Genomic DNA, 20,977 nt, shown 5'->3' with positions numbered 1-20,977 from the left:
AAAAGGTACTAAAAGTTATACCAGAATTTTTTAAAGTCCAGAAAAGTTACAAAAAGGTACACTAGTAAAGTTTAAGTTTAAATTAAGGTATCGAAAAGTTATAACTTTTTTGTACCTTTTATCAGGAGTACAAAAAAGTTACTGAAAAGGTACGAAAAAGTTATACCTATTTGTAACTTATTTCGGTATGGGGAGGTTCTTATACCAGTATATATCAGCGATGGAGGTTCTTATGCCTGTATATCAGTGATGGAGGTTCTTATACCTGTATATCAGTGATGGAGGTCCTTATACCTGTATATCAGTGATGGAGGTTCTTATACCTGTGTAAACAATCAAGTTAAATCTAGATATCCACTCATTGTTTAGTACAACTATATGGACAAGCAAATAAAATAAAGAATTTAAATAAAAATGCAGTTCCATCCTTGTAAAAATTGTAGCTTTGGCACTAGACTTTTGTATAAACTGAATCTAATCAAAATAATTTGTAAAGGTTTCTGTTGTAGCTTCCATGACTTATTCTACCTTGACCTCATCACTTTGTAGGGAGATCCCATATCCAGATTGCCTTGCTGTACCATTACAATACATGCTCCATATTGTAGAAACAGAATCCAATCCTATTTGCACATGTTATGCGATGTGTCTGAAACTCCAGAGTAATCACAGGAGTATACGTCACAGCATAATGGAATTACAACATTACAAATTGTCCTGGGAACTACAAATATCCCCATTACCGGGAACTGTTCTTGGAACACAAACATTACTACACTAGGTCAGCAAAGAGGTAGATTTACAAACAGACACATGTATAAAACATGCTAAAATATGTCTGTCCCATCTACAAGCATATTTGTCCAACCATTGTCTGTCAGTCCTACCAGTATGTCTGTCCTTCTATTGTCAGTGTCAGTCTAAACTACCAGTATGTCTGTCCTTCTATTGTCTGTCAGTCCTACCAGTATTTCTGTCCTTCTATTGTCTGTCAGTCTAAACTACCAGTATGTCTGTCCTTCTATTGTCTGTCAGTCCTACCAGTATGTCTGTTCCACCACTGTCTGTCAGTCTGGACTACCAGTATGTCTGTTCCACCACTGTCTGTCAGTCTAGACTACCAGTATGTCTGGCCCACCATTGTCTGTCAGTCTAGACTACCAGTATGTCTGTCCTTCTATTGTCTGTCATCCCTACCAGTATGTCTGTTCCACCATTGTCTGTCAGTCTAGACTACCAGTATGTCTGTTCCACCATTGTCTGTCAGTCCTACCAGTATGTCTGTCCTTCTATTGTCTGTCAGTCTAGACTACCAGTATGTCTGTCCCACCACTGTCTGGCAGTCTAGACTACCAGTATGTCTGTTCCACCCCTGTCTGTCAGTCTAGACTACCAGTATGTCTGTCCCACCGCTGTCTGTCAGTCTAGACTACCAGTATGTCTGTTCCCCCACTGTCTGTCAGTCTGGACTACCAGTATGTCTGTTCCACCACTGTCTGTCAGTCTAGACTCCCAGTATGTCTGTTCCCCCATTGTCTGTCAGTCTAGACTACCAGTATGTCTGTTCCACCACTGTCTGTCAGTCTAGACTACCAGTATGTCTGTCCCACCACTGTCTGTCAGTCTAGACTACCAGTATGTCTGTTCCACCATTGTCTGTCAGTCTAGACTACCAGTATGTCTGTTCCACCACTGTCTGTCAGTCCTACCAGTATGTCTGTCCTTCTATTGTCTGTCAGTCCTACCAGTATGTCTGGCCTTCTATTGTCAGTGTCAGTCTAGACTACCAGTATGTCTGTCCCACCATTGTCTGTCAGTCCTACCAGTATGTCTGCCCTTCTATTGTCTGTCAGTCCTACCAGTATGTCTGTCCTTCTATTGTCTGTCAGTCCTCCCAGTATGTCTGGCCTTCTATTGTCTGTCAGTCTAGACTACCAGTATGTATGTCCTTCTATTGTCAGTGTCAGTCTAAACTACCAGTATGTCTGTCCTTTTATTGTCTGTCAGTCTAGACTACCAGTATGTCTGTTCCACCATTGTCTGTCAGTCTAGACTACCAGTATGTCTGTTCCACCACTGTGTGTCAGTCCTACCAGTATGGCTGTCCTTCTATTGTCTGTAAGTCTAGCCTACCAGTATGTCTGCCCTTCTATTGTCTGTCAGTCCTCCCAGTATGTCTGTCCTTTTATTGTCTGTCAGTCTAGAATACCAGTATGTCTGTTCCACCACTGTGTGTCAGTCCTACCAGTATGGCTGTCCCACCATTATATATGTATCTTTGTCCTAATGGTACATGTCCTTCCATTTTCCATCTGTTCTATCCAGAATGTCTGTCTATGATTAGTAGAACTATCTGTCTATCAGTACAACTTTCTGTCCTATCAGTATACCTGTCTGTCCTAATGTCTATATATCCTACCATTGTGTATGTCTGTCCTGTATTACTCCCGGTTCTTCCAGTATAACTGTCTGTCCATATTCTGACCAATAGACTGCAGTGTCCCATATGGTGTCAGACTAGACAGGTTTCACTGTTACATGTCTGTCTCATATGTTTAGTACTGGGCCTCACTATGGTAACTGTAATTCTAGTGTCTGTATATGCACATGAAAGCTTGGAATTCTGGGACATTTACTATGGTCAGATTTACATTCCCTACAGCTTGAACATCAAAGTATCATGGTGAAACTGCTGCATGGAGTAATAAAATACACAGGATGAAATTACTCAAATTCCTGAAAGTGCAGGTGTGTATTTTCACAAGCATTTTATCTGTAAAGGGTGTCATGTCACGCATGTTAACAAATAAAGTCAGTCACTTCAATTATGTACATGGACATTTGTGCATGTTATGAAGCAATCAAAAAGAAACATTAAATAAAATAAATGTACTGTGTTTGAGTCTTACTGTATAACAGTACACATAATCTGAACATCGACCCATAGGAGAAATAGGAGTCCTGACAGCAGTTATCAGATTTCCTATACCATTACTTACTACTGATGCATTTACTGTGGTCGTGATGCAAGCTAAGTTAAACTTACTAAACTGGGTTAATCACTTACGAGTATATGAATTTAGCACTTGTTTGTTATATATTAAATGACTTAGACATGCATTCATTGATAAATGCCTTATTTCTACATATCAACTTCAAATTTTGAGGAATAAGGTACATGTACATGGGGACAAGATGAAATCTCTATATAGCTAACTCTCAACAGAAAACCAAGCCCAGTGGCTACGGTAGTCTATACATGGTACCGACATGTACTCGGCGTTAAAAAGACCTATGTCACAAAACAAAATCTGGACAATCCTATCACCTGAATGTCTTCATTCCAAATGGAAATGTAAATTGACATGTTTGTCATGGTGTCAAAGACTTTAACATTGCAAGCTTCAGACTGTCCACCATGGGGGTACACTGAACATATCTGAGACTGAAGTCAACACACTTGTCTAGTTAAGATAAAAACATTATGCACGTCTAAGAAGTTTCATGAAATATAAATGTTGACCATTCAAGGTTATTGACTGAAGACATTACAATAGTTTGGTATTTGACCTCTTGGTGTGACCTTGAGATTTTTATAACATACTATTCAGTCATGATGCTTTCATCAAAGAAATTCAGCTGTTCAGATGTTATGCCCAAGACAAGAATTAGAAAAGGACTGATCCAGAGACACGTGCTGAACAGTCATCTTGTACCCCTGGTTAACTGGTAGAGAACTACATACCTTGTGGCTATACCTGTCCACTTCCTGTTTCCTAAAAACAACATTCTATCATAAACTTGACCATGTCAGAATCACAGGACCTTCATTCTCTGACCCCAAATCAATACTGTCATCCTTTGAAGTTAGCTTAGATTCTCAGCAACTCTCATACCCAGTAAATACATCAAATCACACACTATCCTAAGCAAGAAGTCAAGTATCTTCCCACAAAAATGGTCCACCAGGCTTGTAGGAGCTGTGGAATCAATAACTTATAAGTCTTAACAATCAAACAAATGATGCATTTGACCTTTGGTTTGACCTCAAATGTGACCTCAAAATCAATATGATTAGCAACTATAACAAAGTATGATTGGCAGTGGAGTTGGATACTCTCCAGATATAGTATGTGGTTTAAAAATACTGAATACCGATATATTTCAATATCAAGTCATTTACAGTGAAGACAGTTCAAACCGTTTTCAAATTTACCCCTGCCTTTTCAGTTGTGAATCATTGCATTTAGTAAACTTTAGGGCATTATTACATCAATTTGTGGGATTATTACATCAATTTGTGGGATTATTACATCAATTTGTGGGATGCAAAATTGTAGAGTGTTTCAGTTTTAGGTGAGACTCATATGCTGACACAATCATTATAGCATTAACTCATGGTAACTCACATTCAGTAAAAAGCTAAAATTATCGTCATGTGATAAATTTATATTAAATAAATGTCATTTTATTGTTCCTTTTTGGTAATTATGCATAATCGCACAGGCACGAAAATCACATATATAAGCTCATCTCCAGTTAAAAACAGCTTTGGAATTTCTACACAAAACTGATAGACCATACAATATGTCTAAACCCTTATAAGGCTTTGCTATGACTATATATATAGACATCTCGTGTTTAAAAGCATTAATAAAGCCACTACAAAAATAAAGAGCAGCTCAACGTTTGAGAGAGTTCGAGATATGTCTGAAGATACATACCCACCGAGTACAATAAAATACACAAACTTCTGTAGTGTTTAAAATAAATATAGCTTTGACCTGAAGTATGAAAACCAAGTTAAATATATCTGAATAGCTGATCCATGAAAACCTGTTCGGTGTACTGTCTTTGTAAGAAGATACGACTTACATGTACCCTGCACAACCTGTAAGCACTCAACCATGCTGTTTTTGTCCCAGGCATGAAAGCTTTAATATCATTTAAGACCTTGAGAGTTTTTAAAACTTTAAGATATTCTTTAAAACTATTTTAGTAAAGGTTGTGGTACCCTGCCCTGAAGTCACAACCCCTGCCCTAAGTCACACTGAAGAGAGAAGTCACAACAGAGTACCTCAAGCCACGCCTAGATTGGAATTAAAAAGGGGGGCTCTGCGGGCCCAGGACCCTGCTTCCAAACCAATTTTTGTACATGTAAAATACTGCCTGTTGGATATGTCTCCCATAAACTTGTCACAAACTCTTTAGCAGTTGCCCCTCAGGCTGTCCTCCTAAAATAGTGGATCCATCACTGATAAGGTTACAAACAACCTGTACTTAAATCACTTTGTGCATGCAAAGAGAGGCTTATTTTAAAATCTCAAATAACAATTGCATGATGCATTTTTTAAGAAACAATTGCAGTGCTTGACAGCTTTTCATTTAAATAGCAACACTTTCTATATTCAGCCAGGCAATGGCATAAACTGCTACAAATACCGACTAGAATATTGGAATATATGTATGTCTTAACGCTGCTTAAATTATATCAGTGTTTACAAAGCAGTCTAGCTGTGTCTGTGTGAATAGGCATAATATAGTGATATTTTTAATAAGCTTGTCCTCCTTATTTGTTCATTTAGGAAAATAAAGCATTTTTTGCTTGGATAAGCAGCCTGTTTCTGTTGTAAAATAAGGTGAAAAGATTTATTATGTACAGGAATTTCCATCAACAATTGCATTGTATTACCAGGAATAGATAAAAATATGCACCACTCCAATTTCTGTAATCTGTGACAGGAATTTTAAATCAATTTTATAGCTTCACATTAACCAGCTTTAACAACTATCTTTATTCAAATATCACCATGAGTTTGTACATAAAATGCCGAAACGTGATACTGTGTGAGAAGTCAAAACAGTAACGCTTCAACGCAGGAAGTGGTGAGACTCATTAGAGCATCCATTGTAGCATTAGAGCAAAGTCATCAACCAAAGTTGTACTTTAATAGTTGATTTGGAAATATTCTTCTCCATTTAGGAAAAGTTCTTATGTATACTTAGCACAATAAAGTTAACTTCAGGGACAACACACAATAAACCTGGCTTTACAGACAACTCATCACAGTAAACCTAACTTCAGGGACAACACACAATAAACCTGGCTTTACAGACAACTCATCCCAGTAAACCTAACTTCAGGGACAACACTTCTCTGTATTTGTAATCTCATTTACATCAAAATTAAAATATACATATATGTACATGATTAATAATGCATCTTAATGTTTTAAACTTACAACGATGCATTACAAACCATTCTTAACCAATAAGGAACACCATTCTATAATTCATATACCCACATCCCAGGTGGGGGGAAAAACGGCAAATAGCAGTATTATAACTCCATCTTTTTAACAGCCTGTCTGATTTTATAATACTGGTCACATGACAGGGCAATAAAACATGTCGCCCTCACACACTCAAGTTTTCCCGGTCATATTTCCTTTTTAAGCCGAAGAGCCTCTAGATCTCTAGAAAAATTGGCAAGAGCCGTCACAACCTAATTCCATATGACGTTAACAGACAATTACAATGAGGCTCCAACCTAATCATGTCTACTATTGGGTTATTGGGTTGTTTTTTCTTTATTTATTTATTCAGCAAAATAAAATATTTATTGCCCTTGCAATAAATACTGCTTCCACTCATGAAACAAGATTAACCTGGGTGAAACAAAGAATCGTGCTTCCCTACAGTAAGCGCATACATGTATAATATTCAAGGCAAATATATTACAATTATAACATTTAAGTGAGTAAAGCCATAATGCTGGTACGGCTATAATTACTGTAAAAACATGTAAATAATGTGCAACATCATATGCAACATCACATACAATATTATATGACTACCCGTACAAAGTATTTTGGTTTGTTGATGGAATTACAACTCCTGAATGTCAATGTCTACATATATAAATTCACAATAAAAAAATACACCTGTATCATTTTAAAATTTACCTGTACATGTTAAACTCGATAGGTAGATAATTACAGGTAAGCAGTGTAATTGACCCAATGAAGGACACACACAACCGTATCTTACTTGATACACATCCTCTGTGTAAAAAAAAAAAAGTGACGCCAGATTTTCACTTACAGAATCCTTGGTGGTCGGTAACTGATCCCTTAGTCGTTGGAATGAAAAGTAATATGTCTTTATATATTTAAGAGTTCAAATGCAAGCTATCTATCAACGTTTGTCACTCACCACCGACAAGCTACCTTCGGGACATTCTGGGCATTTCAAAAGCATACCACTATAGACGTATACAGTATGAAAGACACACAAACTGCAATATTCATGAGGATATAAACCTGAGTACTCCTAAGTCATTTGGTCAAGGACTTTCTTCAGAATGTGCATATGATTTGACTCCTCAAAAACATGAATTATGTAGATCAACATATTGTTCCTCATAAACTGATTCAGAAATCATGATGAAGCATGCACAATCTGACAATTTAAACCTAAACAATCTGTAGAAGTGGAACACTAATCCTGATACACCGAAGATCGGGTACCATACAATATATCTCAGTGAAATGGTAGGGTCTATACTGACATATATATAATAAATAAAATTCACACCTATACACCACTCTACTTGTAGGGGTGTAACACAGGAAGATTTCAGCATCTGTTGCACTGTTTATTAGTGAGGCACCAATACTTCTATAGATGATGAATTACTTTTAATTAAAGGCAAACACTTCTGCTGTAGCCCAATAGTGTTCAGTATTGATTTACTATTGAGGTGTGTAGGTATCATCAGCCTTATTAGGGCCTCGTACCTGTATCAAGGCCAGTATCAATATTCAAGGCAAATATATTACAATTATAACATTTAAACTTGATACACATCCTCTGTGTAAACTAGGTATATGGACGTTCAACCTTATTAGGGCACCATACCTGTATCACAGCCAACATCAATCTAGGTATGAACAGTCAGCCTTATTAGGGCCCAAACCTGTATCACAGCCAGCATCAATCTTGGTATGGACGGTCAGCCTTATTAGGGCCCACATACCTGTATTACAGCCAGCATCAAACTAGGTATATGGACGTTCAACCTTATTAGGGCACCATACCTGTATCACAGCCAACATCAAACTAGGTATATGGACAGTCAGCCTTATTAGGGCACCATAGCTGTATCACAGCCAACATCAATCTAGGTATGAATGGTCAGCCATATTAGGGCTCACATATCTGTATTACAGCCAGCATCAATCTAGGTATGGACGATCAGCCTTATTAGGGCACCACACCTGTATCACAGCCAACATCAAACTAGGTATATGGACAGTCAGCCTTATTAGGGCACCGTACCTGTATCACAGCCAACATCAATCTAGGTATGAACGGTCAGCCATATTAGGGCTCACATATACCTGTATTACAGCCAGCATCAATCTAGGTATGGATGATCAGCCTTATAATTAGGGCACCACACCTGTATCACAGCCAACATCAAACTAGGTATATGGACAGTCAGCCTTATTAGGGCACCGTACCTGTATCACAGCCAACATCAATCTAGGTATGAACGGTCAGCCATATTAGGGCTCACATATACCTGTATTACAGGCAGTATCAATCTAGGTATGGACGATCAGCCTTATTAGGGCACCATACCTGTATTACAGCCAGCATCAATCTAGGTATAAACGGTCAGCCTTATTAGGGCACCATACCTGTATCACAGCCAACATCAATCTATAGGTATGGACGGTCAGCCTTATTAGGGCACCATACCTGTATCACAGCCAGCATCAATCTAGGTATGAACGGTCAACCTTATTAGGGCACCATATCTGTATTACAGCCAGCATCAATCTAGGTATACGGACTGTCAGCCTTATTAGGGCCCTGTACAAGTATCACAGCCAGCATCAATCTAGGTATGGCCGGTCAGCCTTATTAGGGCACCATACCTGTATTACAGCCAGCATCAATCTAGGTATGGACTGTTAGCCTTATAAGGCCTCTAAAGTACCTGAAACACAGCCAGCTTCAATCTAGGTATGGACTGTTAGCCTTATAGGGGCTCTAAAGTACCTGAAACACAGCCAGCTTCAAACTAGGTATGGACTGTTAGCCTTATAAGCCCTCTAAAGTACCTGAAACACAGCCAGCTTCAAACTAGGTATGGACTGTTAGCCTTATAAGGGCTCTAAAGTACCTGAAACACAGCCAGCATCAATCTAAGTAATACTGTCGGCCTTATTAGGGCCCTGTACCAGTATATGATAGCTATATATATATAGTCAGCTCTAATTTATCAGGTCTGGAACATTTTTACTTTGATTCCATTAGAGATTACTATCACAAAATAGCTCAGATCTATTGTTACAGGTAATGATTTTCAGCCTGGGATCTGCTTTGTACTTGTAAAAACACACAAAATGTATTTTCGAATACGTTATAGACAGTTAATTTTCACAACCAGATCAATAAGCATCTAAATGTGATATCATTAAAACTGGAAGGGTTTCAGAAATAGATAAGAAATCAATGATGCAAATCCGTATCACTAATTAGCATCTAATAAAAGAATTAACTGATAACAACAGTAGATTGTATGGGTATACACGTATAGTACAGTAATAATGCTACCCCATATATATAGGGGATCTTGACTGGGTCGATCAGCAATAACCAGATCAGATAGCTGTTAAAGGTTTGGAGGCCTAGGAATCAATCAATTACTATTTTACTAGTTCCCATCCTGTTCTTCTTTGTTCCTTTCATTTACCCTTGTTCTATGTACTCGGTTCATTTGTATGGGATGTAAATAATTAGTTGGGTTTTTTTAAACTTTATTTATTTTACAACAATTATAAAACGAGTTATTTCAACTTATATTAATCACTTTTGTTGGCCTGGACGTAAGCACTAAATAATTAGTTGGTTTCCACGACAGACACTGATGAGCAGCTAGCAGTGTTTCCACTGAATTTTAGATTGAGGGGTATATTTGATACATTTTCGAGATACTGTACCCCTAGGTTCTTAGTTACATAGGTTAATTCTTGAAAACTGGTTGTACAACCAACCGTTTTGGGGGTGAAAACCCCTCATTTTGGGGGTTTCTAAGAATACTGGCTAGTCTCTGGTGGATGTGGAAATATTGTGGCAGATGTTAAATGAATTTGTTTCTGTAACAACAAGATAACTCTTGAGTTGGTAGAACATCTGTCTAAAAGTTGGGAGGTTCTTGTGTACAAATCCAAGCCAGTAGTGACTAGTGATCGAGTGGTCCATTGAATTTTCTATTATCTTATCATATGGCTGAAAATATCAGAGCTACGAGGACACGATACCTATAGATCTGCATCCATGTATCTGCACCAATCACACAGCTGGTAATGTTTGTACCCAAACTTAGAACTATAGAAGCAATGAATCAAATTTGGGATTTAATTTAAATCAGTTACCACCTACAATTATCCATTTACAGTTCAGTTATCTATTTACAGTTCAGGACTATTTGTCTTACAAGATTGTTAATCAAAGCAATGCTGTAACAATTGACCAATAAACCCCAGCCAATGTAAATATTGAATTATATCTGTGGTTTATACACTGTCCAATCACCAATCTACTCTTATCAGAAATCTTGAAGGCCAGCACTTAAATCACAGTGTACTTCACATTGTTACTGGATAATAGTGTTGACAAGTTCGTAAGGTCACAACGATTTCTGTTAAGATTCTGACGAACATGCATACCGAGATAGATTACCAGGCCCAATCAAAACTTAAAATCCGGATCTGTTGTTTTGAAATTTGATCCAACCTACATACATATACTATACAATGTGGTGTTGACTGAGTGCCAAACAGTTTTTGCTGACATTAGACGTACTGTTTGGTATTAATAGGGCTGTGGTTTTAAGGATAAACCCGACTACCCCGATATAATACCATATATAGAATTAGTAGTACTTATGATATCATTATACTGCAATTAACTTGAACTCATTACGGTATTGTCTGCACGACCTCACCTGTCAATATGGACGGGAAGTCAATTGCACACTAACAAATAATGAAGAAACATGTCTCCTGTACTGTAATTAAACACTTAATGAAGTAAACTGGAATTTAAACTTGAGGTATTTCGATTATTTACTAGGCTTTTCATTAACACAAATCATTTAACTTATCGGAGAACAGAAAAAGCACCCGATTCAGACACGTTTGAAAATGAATGCAAGTCATTCACATTTCCCAGCATTCCAACATTGTTACCTACTGACACCTGTATTCAATGATCATCTTACTGTAAATAAATAAAACCTGTCAACACAGAATCTGTATTGTACATAGACATTATTTGTCTAATACAAAACCAATACTATAGGTAAGATCTGACCTACAATACTGGGCCACAGTCTATTTCTCATTACTCGGCTGGACATCTCACCTGTACTTAAAACAAATTCGTAAATGTGTTACATGTACAAACACAGGTAACGAGGTCAGTGCTCCCAGTTCTAATACAGGATCAAATAGCATGCTACAATAATTCTGAATTACTTTGAGATACAAGTAAACACCATGTTTTACCTGATCAATCAAGAGAACATTTCCTGACATAACTTTCATTGTCATTGACCTGATACTATTGGCTTTACAGCGGAGGTAAAACAGCAACTTATACTACCGTATATACAAAACAATATCAGTTATTTTAATGGTTGAAAACACCATGCTATAAAGGTACCATTTTTCACAAACTCTTTAAATTTGATAATAATAGCATCATTTGCATAATTGGACAGTACAGAATATGTCCTCTGGGTGGTCAACCAATCAAATACTGAATTACTGAATTGACATTTAAGTAGGAAAAGGTCATTAGATTGTAAAAATATCTGCATAGAGATTATTCTATGTTAAAAATTTGCATCAACTGTAAGACTAATACCAGCATAAATTCTCATTTGGTAATTAAATCTCCGCAAAGGACAAGGTAAAATTTAAATTATCATAAAGCTTCCATTATTTTGTTGATTTTTTTCATTTCCATATAATAAGAATTTATTACAAATGGAAGACACCTACATTTAGAACACAACATAGGCATGCTGTCATTCCCATACCATCACCCGAGAGATTACAGTTGAATGTAAATGGCCTGGAATGTAAATGGCCGACAGTTTTAGCGTAGAAGTAGACCAGCATTGGACTCCTGTTTACTAAGCCAGTGACCCACTCAGTACATTTATCTTATTTTACGTCTATAGACACAATTCATGGATGAAAGCACCACAAAGACCTGTTGATGAAATATGACAAATATGTAGGAACAAGTGTATAGGTGAGAATGCTCCGGTTTACGTAGCCTCACGTCTCACCGGTTATTAACCACCTGTTAAACTGTATCTAGTCAGAGATTCTTACAACACTGAGAACAATCCAGTCCAACAATTTTTCATCAAATTCCATATCAGATAGGGAGGAAAATACATATCTTTAGATAACTTATCCACTCCGATTTGGTCCCCCATGAACATTTTTTAAATGATGTAAAGTATGGCTTGTCCACAACTAACTCCAATCTGACAGTGACCATGGCCAACTGTCCAAAAGACAGATTCCTACTTTTCCATTGACTGATTTATATTATAATTACCTGTCCATTGATTTGTATTGACAGCTGGTTTCACAGTCCTTAATATTATATTAATGCAGTATTCTTTTTTTCTGTATATAGTTTTGTTTACTTTTACTTCAATTCTATAGGATTTCTGATCACGACCATCCTGTGTTTTATGATCTGTCCATGTAACCCTTTTATACTTCCATGAGCTTTGATCAATAAACTACCTGTCATATTATATTAACAACAACAAATAACACCATGAAAATATACATGATCCCACCTACATTGGCTCCGACAAATTTACCCTCGCCCTCTGTCCACAGATTTACTTTGAATTTGTGGCTACTCGACAGTATGTTGAAGTCAGCCTGGCCTGGACAAGGGGAGATTTATGAGTAGGCCGCCTGGCCTGTCAGTAATGACACAGTATTGTAACACAGTCTGCTTTGTGTCCCACACATACCTACTTATTTCCCTAATCAGGGCACAAATGTGTACCTGTCAGGTGTTACAAGATGTTACAACTGTACATCACAAAAAAACTGACCACTGCTTTATAAAATATAGACATGTACAACCATTTGTCATCGGGAACCATTTGTCATAATGATGCTATATGAGAGGTTGGTTTAGGGAGGAAACAGATGTTCTATTCATCATTTAAGTAAAACTCTGTGTCATCCTATTACCCACATCCTATCTTCTTGTTTTTAATGTATGTCATTCTCTATAACAGGTACATGTACAAGTTAACTGTTAGGGGCAAACTATTTTAAATGATTTCACAATTACACAGGGACAGAATGAGAATTTTATGCATACAGTCCAGTTCTGTTCAGATGCAAGGAGAACTTAAATATTTACAGTCCTGTCAAAATACTTCAGCAAAAGTAAAACTCTTCGACTGTCCAGGTCTGTTAAGATGCAGGGGAAGCTAATTTAATTAAAGTCATATTAAAATATTGGGGAAAAAACAGCAACTTTTAAGAACTCAATGTAAAGCTGTGTGGCAATATGGGGTCAGGACACCCGCATTTAAACAGTGAGCACATTCATGAATTTATATTACGGTAGTCATGTCCATGTAGTCTGTAACACTAACTGTTTTATTATGCATCACATACAAATTTTAATATGCAGCTGTCCACATCATGCTTGTAAACATTTTAATGACACACACCTAAAGTCGAACTTCACGAACAAAATGTATACCCCCATTACCCTTCATAAATATGGCTGAAATTGTGTTGTATCAGTTAGTTACAACAGGGCTAGGGCTTCACGGTGAATATGCATGAGAACGATTTGCGTTCATACTGGAATGAACATTGAAAAACTGCTGTTCAATCCTAATGTTTTTAATTATTGACCTAAATACAGATATTCCCATATGTTTTTAATTATTGACCTAAATACAGATATTCCCTTATATTTCCGATATTGCAGTGTTTGTGTTGTCAGTGCAAACAAGATTCCTGGAACAGCCTAATGCCATCAAAGCGTAACTGCTTCTAGCAGTTGTCTCATGTTATTCGAGGCAGGAGGAGATTGAAGCTTCGAAATGACACTGATCTAATTGTGTTCATAATCCTATGAACGCAATTTCTTATATATGGTGAATTGTAAATGTACATATATCCCTTCAAATTTATTTTTCTAAAAGTATGTATTTTAACAGCAAACAGCATTCTGTTAATGTCAATTAACCTATATTTCACGTAATATCACACTGACTCATGATATTAAAAAAAAACATTGAGTTATAAATTGAAGATTTTTTTTACCCAAGATTAACACTTAATTGAAATGAAAAGGAAATTTTAGCCATGTTCATGATTAGATAAACTATTTTTAACCTAAAACAAAGGTCCTTCAATAAAGTGAACATAAATATTTATCAACTGAATATCAAATGACTTGATATGACTTGATATGTTTATTATATAACCTTATATGAAACTATGATCAATGAAAACTACGATTGTTATGTGCAGTACTTACCTTGAGCAGTTTGTAGTATTACCTAATGGTTGACTGCATTTTAAGTCACTAATCACTAATTGTACACATGCATGCACACAGCCAGCAGGCTAGGACCTCCATTGACAAAGTGCCGCTGACAGCCCTGAACACCACCACCCCCAGGCATGACTAGATCAGCTGATAGTCCTATATATGGGCCAACTTGTAAATAAATATTCCCCTTATCAATGAGAAATATTTTGCCTCTTGAAATCCAGTGACCTGCCACACTGAATGTTTGGGGTGAGGTAGGATTCCTTACAGAGGGGGTATCAGTTTTGATGGGGACTAGCTAGAGGAAAGGGTGAACACTCAGGTCCCTGTATCACAACACTAACTATAGCCACTAAAGAGTAGACAAATATATTGCTTGGAAAAGTTTACAGTCTTCAAATATATGTCACTTGCATGTGTGAATTTTGTTCTACTGTATATAACTTGACAGATTATAAACAGTAACTGTTGATGATATCCCTACAAACATAATGATATTTGTTATGTAATGTATAATATATCTGACTATATTACTTTTTTTTGTGAAAATCTCACATGCTCCATCAGCTTTGTAAGGCTATAGACAGCTATCACACAAAAAATTACATTAGCAACTACAATAAATCTCTGTTGCAGATTTTTTTTTTTAAACAGTTGCATCATTTGGCATGACATGCCAGTGCAATTGTGACCTTGAGGTTTGTCTGTATAATAAATCTTTGTCAGGATTGTGTCTACGACAACCACATGCAGTGTCAGGTCTCCAGTGTATTCTAAACTATCAAACTCCTCGTACTCCAAAAAAACAGCAAGTAAAAAGTTACCCAATTGCAGGGTGTTCTCTACAGTTATGTTAATGCATATAAAACAGTTATTTACTCAGGTAAGAATCTTGGGCGGTATATATATATATGTATGTGTCACACAGTATAACTACATGTTAATCTACCTGTCTCAGGTATGTACTTGACAAGGAAGGCATTCACTTTTATTTCACTGCTCACTGATCACCCTTTTCAAGGTCAAAATGAAAGAGATATTGCATGCATACATATCTGTAAAATTAGATATGCATGCATGCATGTATATATACACAACTATCCACAAATACGAAATATTTCATAACTACATTTAAAACAGTTCAAAGTTGAATCTATACAATTTAACTATATCGAGAACTGGACTATCATGTATCAAACTAGTATTTCAACAACAAAAACTTTAAAGTGAAGATCGAATTCAAATATAATCTCAAACATTTAACCGAGATATTTAATCACATAGGTTTAGCCGAGATATTTAACAGAAGATAATGGAAGCCCATATATAATGTGTGGTGCCTGTCCATATACAGTACACGAACAGGGTACACAAACTATCCGGTACACCGGATTCCAATTTACACTCGGGCTTTATGGGTCACGTCTTTGTTTTGGTAGGACATCGTATGTACTGAGCTTCACACTCCAATAAGTCTAGTTTATACATGATATGTGTATTTTTAACACTGCCCACATTCCATAACATTGACAGGTTCAAGTTCTAGATCCCTCCAGAGATCAGGTGGACCCCACCCCTTTTCTACCTCGTACAATTTGTATCCATTACCTGGTTTATGGGTCAGGTAGCAATCAATAGAGAAAGAAATAGGTAGACCAGACATGCGAAAGAAACAGCAGTTAAGCTTACGTAACTTGTTTTATACTGGAGATAAAAAAAAAAAATATGCTACACTAACTACCCGAGACACTGTATATGTATTCAATTCTGCAGCCAAACTGATGAAGAATATGATGCTTCAATATATAAGTGTTTTCTTGATCTCACCATGAAACATTCCTTACATGATACAATTCAGCTAGACTTGTCAAACAAGCACTTGTCTTATAAGGCCAAACAACCAAGCTGTTGTGGTTCTGCTTTCGACTCTCAAAAAATAAGGGTAGGAAGACAAAATGTTTTCTTTTGCTCTATATTCTGACAGCTGCAGAAACAGCATTTAAATGTCTTTTTTTTTCTCAGCCCATTGACAATGGAAGTCACTAAGAGCCAAACAACACCATCAATATAGACATTCACAAAAAATATTTTATAAAAAGAAGATTATTTATTTGAAATAAGTGAAAAAATAGGATAGGTACTAAAAACCGAAGTAGATTGTGAAAGTTGAAAAAAATTATTTGGTCAAATATTCTAAATGTTCTGGTAGGATACAAAAATCAGATCCGGACAAAATAAAATTACTTGGGCATAACGTTCATAAACAAATCTTTTATTTCTGGACCAAAATTCACTTATATAAACCTGAAATAAGCGGTCAAACTAATGTACCTTTACATTTAATCACACACAGATATCAAATGGTGGGTGGAACTATACCTACATTCCTTCCAATGTCTTTTGTAGACAATCCCATGGTAACGGTCCTGTTTCACAACTCTGGGTCTCCTTACAGAAAACATTTAAAGCATCCAATGTGTACCATATACCTGGGCCATACAAATACTTTAAACCAATTCCAAGTCCAAAATTTCCATACCATGCAGTGTGGGGTCCGATAACGATGTGGCCAAAAATGCTGTCTGTCTAATAACTTGAAGACATCAGTAAAACACACTAGAGAAAACCACTCAACCATCATTTCCCCTCAAATGCTGATAAGTGACAATTAAAATGCAGGAAAAACAGGATACGTCATCACCAGTTCAGCCGACATATAGTGTTAATGTGTTATAGCATACCCTGGTAAGGAATCAACACTTTTTAAACAAATATAGATCACAAACCCAAAGATTACAGATAAGGTCCAAGTCGTGATGACATCAGTGTTGTTTTGCATGGAAAACAAACCATTAATTGGTGCTGACAAATTCACAATAGTACTCCAAAATTTGGAGATGGGCTTATTTGCGGTCAATAACCCCACCCCAACCCCAAAATGTATGGAACGAGGGGGAAAGGTGGAAGTGCTGTTATAACAATTAAGTACTGGCTTTTCACTTGTACAACAGTTTCATGAAAATCAATGCATTACTGTAAGAGCTACCACACAGATACCACCTAAGGTGCTAAAACTCCAAATTCTGTCTGTAGAATTTTCATGTCCATAACAATCCTTTTTACCACACTTTTTCCTAAAATTTGTGCAAAGCAAACATACTGCCAAATTTCTAAATAACAGACATAAATTTAGACTAAAAAGGGTACATGGTACATCTCAATTTAAAAAGCATGAGGTTGTCATGACATTAGCTTGTGCAATACTCCTCATTTCCCTGGGTTAGTATCTGTTGCCGACAGCTAGACCCTTATTGTCAGTTGAATGATATTTTGACACTTGACTGATTGTGATGTCATAATGAAATTCTATCATCTGATTGTGACATCATTATAGTAAAGATCATGACTGGGTCTATATGGGATAGCATGTACCTTACGAGAGTTCCGCGAGGGACACACCTAGCTAATACAGGTACTAACACAGCACTGGGAGAGTCAAAATTAACAACTGCACATAAAGAACAGGTATTGTAAACCAGCTCTACACATGGTGTCTGAACACCTCCACCTGTTGTAAAACCACCAATTACCTCAGACAGGTTTACCTGAAACCACTCCTTCCGTCCTTCACTGAATTAACATGTTTGTCTCTGATTTATAAATATAACTGATATCATCTTAAATAATTCTGTATCTTCTAAAACATACTTAAACTGAATGGTTTCCAATATTTCAAGTTAAAATTCCTTTTCACTGATATGTTCTACTTTGTTGAATCTAGATGAATGCCTCTGAAATCTGCATTATTTACCTGTTACGAGACCCGTCCAGGTGAATTGAATTGTAAACATTGATGTGAAATGTGTAGTAGGATAAAACCAACTCTTCAATTAATACACATTGCAGAAGGGGGTCTGCATGACTCAACATTCCTGCATTGTAAACGATTATTTAATCCTTACAGGAAGTCACCTTGGATAGCATTTTACACCATGTTTGATTAAGTCTGGCTTATCCCCTTATTCAAAGACGCTTGAGGTTAAAAGCAAATAATATCAAACTTTCCTCTCTAATCTTTACTGACCTAGCTAGGTGTATGTAAAATATCTACTTCCGCAGCTAGTGCTAAAACATCTATACTAGTCGCTAATATACCATCTACCTTAAAAACGGGGGAATTTCAGGTGGGCATACCAAGGATGTTTTGTATTACATGTGTATGATTTATAGAAGTGTGGTCTCTTTTATTCAGTCAACAACCAAAAAATGCTATTAAGAAAGAATTTAATACGATGTATATCCTGAAAAAGTTAAGGCAATTCAGGATTAGCATTTATACCATATCCCCTTATCCTTCTGAAGCATAGGATTTCAAAAGGTCCCCACTTTTTTCAATAATTCCATGTGTTTAGTCATGGTCAGGTTCATATACGGCCATACAGGGTCTGACTGTTCAGTCTTGGTAAGGTTCAATGGACTGAGGGTAAGGATGTTGAATCTTGGTAAGGTTCAATGGACTGAGGGTAAGGATGTTGATTCTTGGTACGGTTCAATGGACTGAGGGTAAGGATGTTGAATCTTGGTAAGGTTCAATGGACTGAAGGGTAAGGATGTTGATTCTTGGTAAGGTTCAGTGGACTGAGGGTAAGGATGTTGATTCTTGGTAAGGTTCAATGGACTGAAGGGTAAGGATGTTGATTCTTGGTAAGGTTCAATGGACTGAGGGTAAAGATGTTGATTCTTGGTTCAACTGACCAAGGTTAACGACAGCTAGTTCTGGTAATATAAGGTTCATTTGGCCATTCAGGGTCTGAATGTTCAGTCTTTGTGGGGTACACCTGACCAAGCATATGGATGGTCATTTTTAGTTCTTGTGAACATACAGGTCAGAGTGCTGATAATGAGGACAGTCAGTAAGGATCCTTTAGCTGGATACTGGGTAAACATCAGAAGGACTTTGTGCCATTGCTATATTTATAGATGGATAACACTACCCCTACACACACACACACACACACACACACACACACCCTCCACACCCCCACACCTAAAATTCTGTCATTGTATTAGTCAATATTTATATATATATATATCTATATGAAACATTAAGTAACCAAAAAATGTAGAAGTCACAATGTTCCTACTAAACTGTCTGCCAATTATCCCAACTGGTTTTACAGCGGCCATAAACAATCACTCATTGATATTAATATTCTATATACACGAGCTGGTCTATACGATACACACACATCAATAGTGTCAAGGGGCCACTGGTCTACTGCAGTAGGACTGATGGATTGGGCAGTGACAGGCCAATATAAACATAGAACTGACTCAAGTGTAAATACCAATCATTAATATACAGTTATTCTATAGACAGACATCACAGGTGCCTCCCAATATATTATCCCCACACTGGGGACTGGTGGGGACAGGTATACCAGTGGCTAAAGGCCAGGTATGTCAGTTTCCTTAGGGTGAATGTAGGATTGCTGTACACTGGTGAAACACTTCTCAAGGACTTGTGGAAATGTGTAGACTGGATTATAAGGACCAATAAATTAGGGTGAACAAACACATCAAATGATATCATAAACCTCACTATGTCCTGGCTTACTTTATCCCACCTTTCTTTTTGAATTTATTCAGTAAATATTCATAGGTTATACAGCATTTTCTCCAGCTCAATGTACAGTAAACATTAGATATCTATCATATACTAAATATATTTGGAGAAGGCAATTAATTAGATGGTGTTTACAATGCTACTGGTTTTGTATATACCTTAACTTAATTCAACAGGAGCAAGTGCAGTATTTTTTGTACCGAGTTGGTCAGCTTTCAGTAATATCTCCGACACGCTCAACTTTGGATTAAGGGAATGCATCGTGCATGCCCTGTCCCACCCCAACCTTGATCTGCAATTGTTATCATTTTATACTTGATAAATAAAACTTGAGCATTAAACTTTGCCACACACTCCGACATACAAAATGAAGAATGTCCCTAAATAAGACTAGTAATAAGAAGTATTTGATAAGACGTACATCTCGTGGACACCCTCCCCACTGACACTGTCATTCAACTGTAGCAAGTACCATGCACGAGTGTACACTGTGCCCGTCCCCCACAACACTGAACACGCGCGCTTGTAGCGCAAATTATAAACAAGGTCAACGCAGTACTACTGCTTGTCATGAAAGATGGTTATATGACACTAACTTTACATAAGCACACATTCCTATAAAATTATTAAGTTACATGGAAACAAACTTTAAATCTTGCCGTCCTACACTTCAGCAGAAACCGGATGCTGACCAGCAGGCGCGGCAGTGCAGCC

General features: G+C 37.0%; 1 protein-coding gene across 8 annotated transcripts in view; it reads right to left on the bottom strand.

Moving 5' to 3' along the window:
- LOC110446470 (spectrin beta chain, non-erythrocytic 5-like) overlaps positions 1-20,977 on the bottom strand; it is a 131,482-nt gene that overhangs the window by 109,774 nt on the left and 731 nt on the right. The gene's annotated exons all lie outside the window — the stretch shown is intronic.

Source organism: Mizuhopecten yessoensis, unplaced genomic scaffold, assembly GCF_002113885.1.
Source record: "Mizuhopecten yessoensis strain PY_sf001 unplaced genomic scaffold, ASM211388v2 scaffold2699, whole genome shotgun sequence".
Taxonomy (NCBI): domain Eukaryota; kingdom Metazoa; phylum Mollusca; class Bivalvia; order Pectinida; family Pectinidae; genus Mizuhopecten; species Mizuhopecten yessoensis.
Note: the sequence above shows the minus strand (reverse complement) of the source record. Positions and strands in the feature narration are given on the sequence as shown.